The sequence below is a fragment of the Coffea eugenioides genome, chromosome 6 (assembly GCF_003713205.1).
Source record: "Coffea eugenioides isolate CCC68of chromosome 6, Ceug_1.0, whole genome shotgun sequence".
NCBI lineage: Eukaryota > Viridiplantae > Streptophyta > Magnoliopsida > Gentianales > Rubiaceae > Coffea > Coffea eugenioides.
The window spans coordinates 19,498,059-19,507,888 of NC_040040.1; positions in this window are offsets into that span (position 1 = coordinate 19,498,059).

Consider the following 9,830-nt stretch of genomic DNA (forward strand, 5'->3'; position numbering starts at 1 on the left):
AAATGCAATCCAAACACAACCTAAGTTATATTTTTAAAATCCAGTGATCAAGGGAGAGCTCTTAACATTTCTTTTTACTATCAGATTTAGAGTTCGAATTCTGGATTTAACAGTTAAGTATATATACTTTCACTTATTTTTACCTTTTCTTTCAATAATGACTTTTCCACAGTGATTTTAGAAATTTTGACGGAAATAGGTATAGGTCCGTAGCGCTGGTGTTGGATTTGTCATACCAGTTATTTGTTAAAATATGTCTTCAAAGAAAAAAGGGAAAAAAAGTAACAAAATACTATCAACATCAATTATTATGGACATGTTCTCAAATGATTCTGATTGTTATAAAATCTGATTTTTAAAATGTCAAAAAAATTATACCCTGAAAAGAATTATGAACATCACATAACAAATACTACTCTAGAATCAAAAGCGAAAATCAGTTGAGAACTGATTAGGTCCTATAACTAAAATCGCTATTCAAACAACTAAAACAGGAAATTCACTTTCTTTTATTTTTTTTCCTTACTGTCAAATAAAAGACTTCTTTTTTTCAGTAAGTGTTCCGTTGTAAACGGTCGTTTGCACTTTAGCACTTTGAAACAAATTCAAATTTTGTGTACTGTAGGTGCACTCGTTGTCAAAACGTACATATTTGTACTCCAACTAAGGTGCAACTAAAAAGTTCGAAATAGAAAAGGTGGGGACGGAAAAAAAGGCGGTCACCAAACAGAGCATAGTGCTTTACAAAGAAAAGTTACATTCATCAGTGGGTGGCCAGTTGGATAGTCATTCGCAGCAATAATGTGATGACCATTATACATTAAAATGTCATTTAACTTGGAAGTCGACTTAGTCTTGCGGTTTTGTTCATGTATATAAACTTGGATAGTAAAAGTGGACCTTTGAAATGCATAAATGTAAATGTCATTTTTTTTTAAATAAGGGAATCGACAGCCGTTACTTGAGAGCACGCATTAGATAAATTCCGTTCCATATAATAATCAGCCAATCACACGGAGAGATAAGATAAGATGCATTAGATAAACTCTGTGTGACGGACGGATGTACCAAAAGGGGTTCAAACCCAAATTAGTAGGAAGGATGTTAACGTCATTTGGTTCAGCTTTTGCATCTTTATTATATACTGTATCTTGCTAACATATTGTGGTGGAGTCTAATTTTTGAAGAAGTTAGAATTATATGTGTGTAAAGGAAAATGGAAAAGTGGGCTCCAAATACTCTGTTGGTGTGATATGCGAGGATTATGGGGTTTACATATGCAGCTCAAAAAAAAAAAAAGGCTTTTCATTCTTTGCTACAGGAAAAAGAGAAAGAACTTTTCTTGATTGATTGATGCATTACCAACAAACTATACATCAAATTGATCTTTTTGACAGCGAGCAGAGACCATTAAAACTTGGAGGCGCAAGCAAAAAGTGACACTTAAAACCATAGTTATTAAATCCGGCCCGGCCCGGAGGTCGAACCGGTGGACCGGTCGTTAGACCGGGCCGGGTTTGGAATCAGATCGTTTGTGCAAAGAGACCGTTGACTTAGTCAACGACCCGGCGGTCGAACCGGATTAAACCGGAAACCCGGCCGGTTTTGGCCGATTTTGTCACTAACCGGATTTTGTGGAAAAATTATATTGCTATTGTTGGAACTCGAACTTCGGACCTCTGCCCCAACACTACCGCCTGCTTACCACCAAACTACTTCCAAATATGTTGATATAGTAGCTTTATTATGATATATAAATGGTTTTTCAATTCTATCTTTTTTTCTCTAAAACAAATTTATTTGGAATCTTTTAATAAAAATTTATTACCCTCCAAACTCTATAAGTTATAAAATGGATTCCAAAAATAACATATTACATGATTCATTTAAAGACAAATATTATTTTTAATAATTTTTTACACTTAAAATTCATAAATAAGCTAGATAATTACACTAAATATAGATAAAATTTTACACTTGAAGTTTGGTATATTAATAAATAACTTTATATTTGATTGATTCTTATATGAATTATTAAATGAGCTTTTGTTATGGCATTATTTATTACAATTTATATCATATATCTTATATAAATAATTATAAAATATAATATTTAAATATATGTAGTGACCCACCGGTTCAACCACTCACCCACCGGTTCAACCAATAACCCGTTGACCTACCTCCTTCGCCGGGTTCCTTCCCGGGTTGGGTTTAATAACTATGCTTAAAACATTCCCACTACAACTTCGTTTCGCTTTTTGATGCTTTTTCCCTTTTTTTTTTTTGAAGTAGAAGGTTCTGATTTCATGGTCTGTGAGTCGATTAAAAGTATGACAAAAAAATAAAGACACGAGATGAAATTTCACAGCATTAGAATGTCATATTAGCTGTATTTTCTTTTCGGTTCATTGAAGTACAACACTAACCATATTCATAATCCCAATTCAAGCAAATCATCACACAAACTAGCACACAAAAAAGCTATATAAGAACTCCTTTATTTATTAAAGCTGACAAAGGGCCAAAAGAATGAACTCATCACTACAACCACGAGTGATACATATAAATCCTGTAATGCCCCGCTAACTATATAACAGCAAAACTCCTCCCCCCAACCCACACCCACAATAAAAAAAAGAAAAAGAAAAAGAAAATTTCAGTGCCTCAAGAGAGCAGCAGAAAGGGAGAGAATGATGGAGGCAACGACCATGGTGGTTGCAACCGGCAAGGAGAAGGCTGCTCCGGTGTTAGGCGCCGGTGCCGGTGACAAAGACTCTTGGGCTGAGGCTGTGGAGAATATTGCCAAAACCATGGCCACCAAAAATGTCTTGGCAATGCTAACTTGGGCCATCTTGGAAGCAGGATTTTAGAGCTCACAAATTACTAGTAGTATTATATGTTGTGGGTGACTTTTGTGAGGGATTATGATGGTAGAAGAGTGGTGTATTTATAGGGGGAGTCTTGGGGGCGAAATTGTCAATTACTGGCTTCGGCTTTTGGGCTATTGCATGCTGGCCACAGAAGATTAATGGGGTCGCCGAACAGACAGCTCAAAATTCTAATGTGAAAACGGGGGAACCGATTATTGTTTGTTGCATTTGTCGGTGACGGCGTTGTATGGACTGTGGAAGCTGGCCTCCTTGCGTATCTTCATCGCTGCCCCATATCACAAAAACCACTACTTCTTCTTGGGACACTTCACGTGTCTGCTGAACGCTCCAAGACAAACAAACAAGCAAACATACATTTTGATGGTCTGTAATACTTACGTTCTCATTTGTATTGCTATTTTTAGAAATTTTTATAACAATTTTATGCATATATAAGGTAAAAAGTGATTAAAAAATATATTTACGAAAAACGTAAAAAAATTTTTACAAAAAAATCACAATACAAGCAAAGCACTTTTCCTATTACACTATCTATCTGATTGCCACGTATCTCTTGCAATAATGAATAATTTTTAATTTAAAAAGTCGTGTAACATGGAAGATGTTGCGTAACATAATGTAACATGAAAATGTGTAACATAGGATCCTAAATGTCATGCGTCCCTTACAATAATGGATAAGAATTCAAGTTTTAAAATATCTCAATTAATATAACACTTATTAGTTTAAGAAGTTGTGTAATATAATGTAATATGAAAATGTGCAACTGAGGATCCAAAACTATAGTTTATTTTATTATTTAAACTTGATTCCATCAATTATAATGGAAAAGAGAAATTACGAGAGTTTTTTCAAAGTGGAAGAGTTCCTTTCTTTCAGCAGCTTTTAGGATCATGGGTAGCCCATGAAAGTGTTTACATGTTATATCATGTATGTGGATGCAATCTTTAAGAAGTAACTTTAGTTCAAATACTTGACCTTCGTTAAAGGATATGACTTTTCTTTTCATATCAATTGAGCTAACGTACATTGGCATGAAACTTTTCTCCTCTTTTGTGTTTTTGCAAGCACAAATTAGATACTCATTCACAGCTCAGACCAATTCAATTCATCGGTACTTATAAAAAATATTCAAACGTGACTTTAAAGTTTTTCTGCATTGAAGATGATTAAAAACCCTCCAAATGTCACCGGTGGAATTAGTTTAGATGAGTAAAGCTTTGGTGAAGCACAACAACCAAGTGTCGTGTTGATTATTATAGGCACAAGTAAATTTCCAAATGTCGAAGACAAAGCAAAGTATCACTACTTCATTCCTATGAAAATTTTGTCGTATGAAACAAGTTCGACAAGTGGTTCCACAATCTTTTAGACAAGTTAACTCTCTCCTACTTCATTCCTCATATAGTGCAAGGACAAGAAGAAAAGTAGTCAAGAAAGAAGACAAAGCTATGAAGTTGAAGCATCCATTTCTGCCAGCCGGTTTTGAAGACTTGGAGCAATAAAATACTTGAAAAAGATGTAAACCAACTTAATGCGACAAGACGGGGAATTGACTCAAAAAGCAGGTCAATTCTTTATGCAAAGTAAAAACTTGCTCAAATGATTGTAAAAGACTTGCATGTTAGTTTAATTTAAACGAGGGTACTATTTGATGCACCCTTGAACAAAAGAACAGAGAGAAGTAGGGCTAACATTCCAATTTCCACCAAACAAGGTGTTGGTTAGGATATTATTGCAGCCAGCCAGCCGTTTTTGAGGACTTTGGTGAAATTAAAACTGAAGAAGATGAGTTTTTCTATGGAAATCATGTAGGCAACTAAATGGGACAAGCGCAGTCAATTGGTAGCTCTGCTATCTTCCACTTGTCACATTCATAATCAAGAACCACCCGTGTAGACGGATAGAGAGTCGACATCTTGACGTATCCCCTCAGGAAAACAGAACGAAAATGTTGATTAAGACCTTATCGATGGGCCGGGCGACCTACTCGGATATCTGTTCATTCTTCTTTTTTTTTTTTTTTTTTATTTAAATGACTCGAAACATACTCCGACCCGAGTCACTTAGAATCCGAGTTGACACACCAAACTGAGTGATACGCCCTGCGACGACCCCCTGCGACGCACCCAAATTAGACAGGGAGATTCAAATCTATCCATTCACTCTTTACATTTGTCATTTTGTTTATTTCTCTCTGTGCATTTTTGCATCCATTTGGCATTCTGTGTGAAAAATAGAATACTTATTGATGGTAACTCCCGATTCGAAGACAAAAATGGAATTTGTCGAGCATCTTTACTTATGAGTTATGCCTGCAACAGAATTTATAAAATTTAAAAAAAAAAAAGGAGTTGCAAGAAGAAATACGCAGCACAGCAGCTGTAGTCACTGGTTAAGTGAAACTCATGTGTTACGTGTTCGAAAAAGTAAAATTAATTAATTTTCAATTGCGTTTAATTAATTTTCCGATTTTAACTTGTCTAAATTTTGACAATTATATAAGTGTTTTTAACAATTTGGTATACATGAGGCGCAACGGTATTTATATATTAAGGCCTTGTTTGGATTATAATTTTTTATATTTTTCATTAACATATTTTTTTAATCATATTTTTACTTCATATACATCAAATCGTTACAATATTTTTTTTTATATAAAAATTTCAAAAATAACAATCCAAACGTGTTCTAAGTCAGAATACATGAATAAAATTTATAAGCACAATAAAATTATATATCGGATGTCCTCGAAGGGACCAATAAAATTATATAGATGTACACTATACTACACAAAGAGTATTACAATCGTAATAACTGTAAAAAAAAAAAAAAAAGTATTACAATCGAATAAGTGTACAATAATTTCATCCGAATGTTGCGTGGTCCAACATTTGTAGTTGGCTGTGCGAATGGTTGACATTTCAATGAAGCGGGGATCTTTAATTGCTTCAATCAAGGAAGGTAGGAGCTTTTCCTTTAAAAAAAAATAATAATAATGGAGGTAGGAACTCAGGGTCAGCCAGCTGGTTGCTTACCGCGGCTGGCAACTATAGCCGTTGATTATGAGAAATCCGTGGGGTACGGAGGTTTCTTAGTCTGCTTCATACCAAATGATAACAAGGTTCTTGACCGTGACCTTGACCTCATACTAGTGATCTAGTGCTACTTTCTTTCTTGAGTACTTTACATCACCAATTACGTATTTAATTACTACCACGTGGAAATAACCAACTCGCTTTAGAGAAATTGCGTCTGACTGTAAATTAAGGCCCCATTTGAATTGCATTTTCTTGAATTTTTTATAGAAAAATTACTGTAACGATTTGATGTATGTGAGAAAAAAAGGTAATAGGGAAATATGATCACGGAAAACGTCTTAATTTTCCGGCGCTTCAAATGGGGCCTAAGAGTTAAAAAAAAAAAAATCACGTTGGAGTCTTATATTTTAGAACAAATTTTACGTGGATTGACGAGCAATTTTACCTACGCTGCATTTACTTGAGTTTTATCAGTGGATGAGAATCAATGAATTCTGAGTTTTTCATGGTAAACGGTACAAATTTTGTGTTTTTTCGATTTAGTATTGTTCACGTAATTTAGTTGTGATTATAAACCAAGATTGGTCTTTTTTGTTTCCTTTTTCTAATTAATAAACCACTAGGCCCAATAAAGAAAACGAATTGGGTGTTAAAGTAAACAACTTAAGCTATATCAGTCTGTGGTCTTCGACTAGTCCATGCCCATTGCTGGTCTGTTTGGGAAAGACATGAAAACTTCATTTTGCGTTTGGGCTTTGGTACCATGAAAGTTGCAATCCTCCGTCAAGAAATTTTTACAACCCAAGCGATTATTATTAACTATGATCATTATATAAATCACAAAAAACATAGAAAATACGACTGAGCGAATCAAGTGATAAAAGATAAAGAGGAAGATGTCTCACTTTATAATTAAATTCTATTTTCCTCTCTTTCATTGATGAAGTTAATTTTAGGGCCCATATTTAATTATTGGCTTTGGAATGTTGGTGTTTGGCTTAGTATACTAATGCATAAATTAGGTACCTGATTGGACAATTTTTTTGCACGCTCCTTGGAAGTGCTGTTGATTCCAAAAGTTTTGAATCCAACTTTCAATGAGTATGCAATAAATTGTCCAACCAAAATTCATCTTCCTTCTCCTACATTATGGTTAGCTAAATGGCCAAAAAAAAAACTCAATAAAAAATGAAATTTAACACTTTTTGTGACGTGACGTATGTAAAACAGAAAGGCGATCATAGATCGTGTTTGTGATATAAGCACACATTTTTTTTTTCAACTGATGACATATCCAAACACACTCAGATCTATTATTTTTGCTTATTTGAAAAAAAAAATGGAAAAAGAATTTACACTAGGAAAGGTGGAAAAAAAAAATATCAAAGTGCATCCGATAGCTGAACATGTAAACTTGTTCCAAAACTAAGAATAGAAGTTTTCAATGATATGGGACCGGACTAGACTCAGCCATCAATATAAAGAAAGCAATGAAAGGATTGTATTCCAGAAGATGAATACATGGGTGTAATCAGTTATTGTAATCCATAGTAGAAAATCGCAAGCCAAATATCAACTCATATATTCCTCTAGTATTACAGCGCAAGAATAGTAGCAGAAATCCTGAACAACAGCCCAGAACAGCAACATAGTATAAGATCAAGGCCTCAACCAGGTCCAAGTACGTGGTATGAAAACGTTTCTTGCTTCACAGAAATCCCTACAAATCAATGAAACAGAGCGCCAATCAAGGACACCATCAATAGGGGACAAAAAACTGCTGCTGAAAACGTGACTGAGTCCCCGTTTCCTGCGTCCATGGCAGGCTTAGGTGCAGATGCGACTTCTTGGGCTGCCGCAGTTAGTGATAAGAAAAGTATTCCAATGATGACACAGGTTGGAGAGGCACCAAAATGTGCCATTTTTTTATGGGGTAGAATACGTTGTTTGGATTGGAGGCCTTGAAGAAGGTAAGTTAATCCAGTACTGAACCCAAAAAAAAACCAAAAAAAAAAGAGAAAAAATCAAAGATCAAGAATCGAGAGAGGCAGTATCGTTTTGATTTGTATGGTGCAAGGAAGCATTGAGGAATAGTCTGAATTTATAGGGGCCTGTTTTGGGGGGTTCACGTATTAATTAATAATTAATGTAGTTTGCCAAGTACAAACATGAATCAGTAATTAAGTGTACTTGTTTCTTGCCTTTTTCTTCAAGTTATGTGGTGGGATCAAGAAAAATGGAGGGGGACATGTCACCAAAATGGCTCATTTCATTTGGCAAAAGAAATATCACATACAAGCTGCATGGTACATGTCAAGTACCAGAAGTTCATTATTAGTGACTAGTTAGAATTTAATTAATTATTTTGGTAGCCTCCTAATTAGTTCTGGTTTCTAAACACTTGTTTGGAAATTTTGGGAAATGCTAGGTGTGTTGCTCTTATTCTATTACTTCTTCTTAGCTCTGACGTGGTGTCTGATGATAGAAAATTTCATTTATATGGGGCTTGGGAGCAATTTTTTCCTTCTTTCTTTTTTTTTTATAATGAGTTGCGAGCAGTTGGATCGCTAGTTTTGTGCAAAATAATCTTTAAATTTTTGTATATATTTTTCAATCATCTGTTTATTCATGTACATCACATCTGAAAAAATATTATTACAATATTATTTTTTTGTACAAAAAAAATCCCCAAAAATACAATCTAAAAGACTCTTTTAACTTTTATGGCAATTGGGGATGATAATGAAAAACTGAAAATTCTTGATACTTGACATTGCATTTGACGAAAATACTAGGTTGGTAGGACCTCGGAGTCAGCCAGCTGGTTTGGTCTTTGTAGATGTAATCTTAGCCGTCGAATTTGAGAAGCACATCCAGATTGGGTTCGGAGGTTTCTTAGTCTGCGTCACAACAGATCAAAATAGGGTTTCTTGACGTTAACCGGTCACTACTATTTCGGTTCATTCACAAAGCGGAGACCATTTGGTCATTTCCCTAATTGACCTGACTATTTGGGATTATTAAACCAAAAACAAAAACAGAGACGAGTAAATAATAATAGAAAAAAGAGGTCTTATCATATTTATTTATTTTTTAATCTGTGACACTCTGTAACAATTAGATGCTAAATAGTGAATGCCACACTTAGGCAATGCTAATTAGGTGACCGGCTTGGATGTTACATTTAAGATTTCAAAGCAATTCCAATTCTTCTTTTTTTTTTTTTGTCGATACGATAGCTTCCTACACTATGGGGAGGGGAGGGTTTAAAGAGATCTTGGGATAATTCGGAGAGAACTGAACCATCACCGGACTAGACGGGTGCACTATGCACCCGCCTGGTTTTTTAAACAATTCCAATTCTTGGTATAAGACTTTTTGTAATTGTCAAAGTAATTGCACCATAGATATGACTAATTATTGGGAACAATTTTTAAGGAGTAACAAATTTTATTATGTTTTTTCATATTGTTGTCCTATAATGTCTAGGTTACCTCTTTTAATAAATGTACGAACATTATTGTGCAATTGAGAGTCATTATTGTGTTATATCAACTCAAGTAAGATAGTATTTCATGTGGGATTGAAGCAAGTACTTCATCCAAAATTTTGTGTACATTATTTGTATACCAAATTATTTTATACATTAAGCTGATGTATTATAGTATCATGTATATAAATAAAATTTAAATGTTCAAAATAGTTATATGATATACACCAAATCATGCACAAAAAACACCTAGTGTGTATCTAGCCCTAGTCCGTTTACTCCAAGGGCCTAACAAAATGTTTACAGCGTGTCTCCCACCTCCTTGGGCCTTTTCTAGAGTCCTAATTGTTGTAAAGCTTACTAGCAATGTGATGTGATGGAAGACAAGATCTGAATCTTTGAACT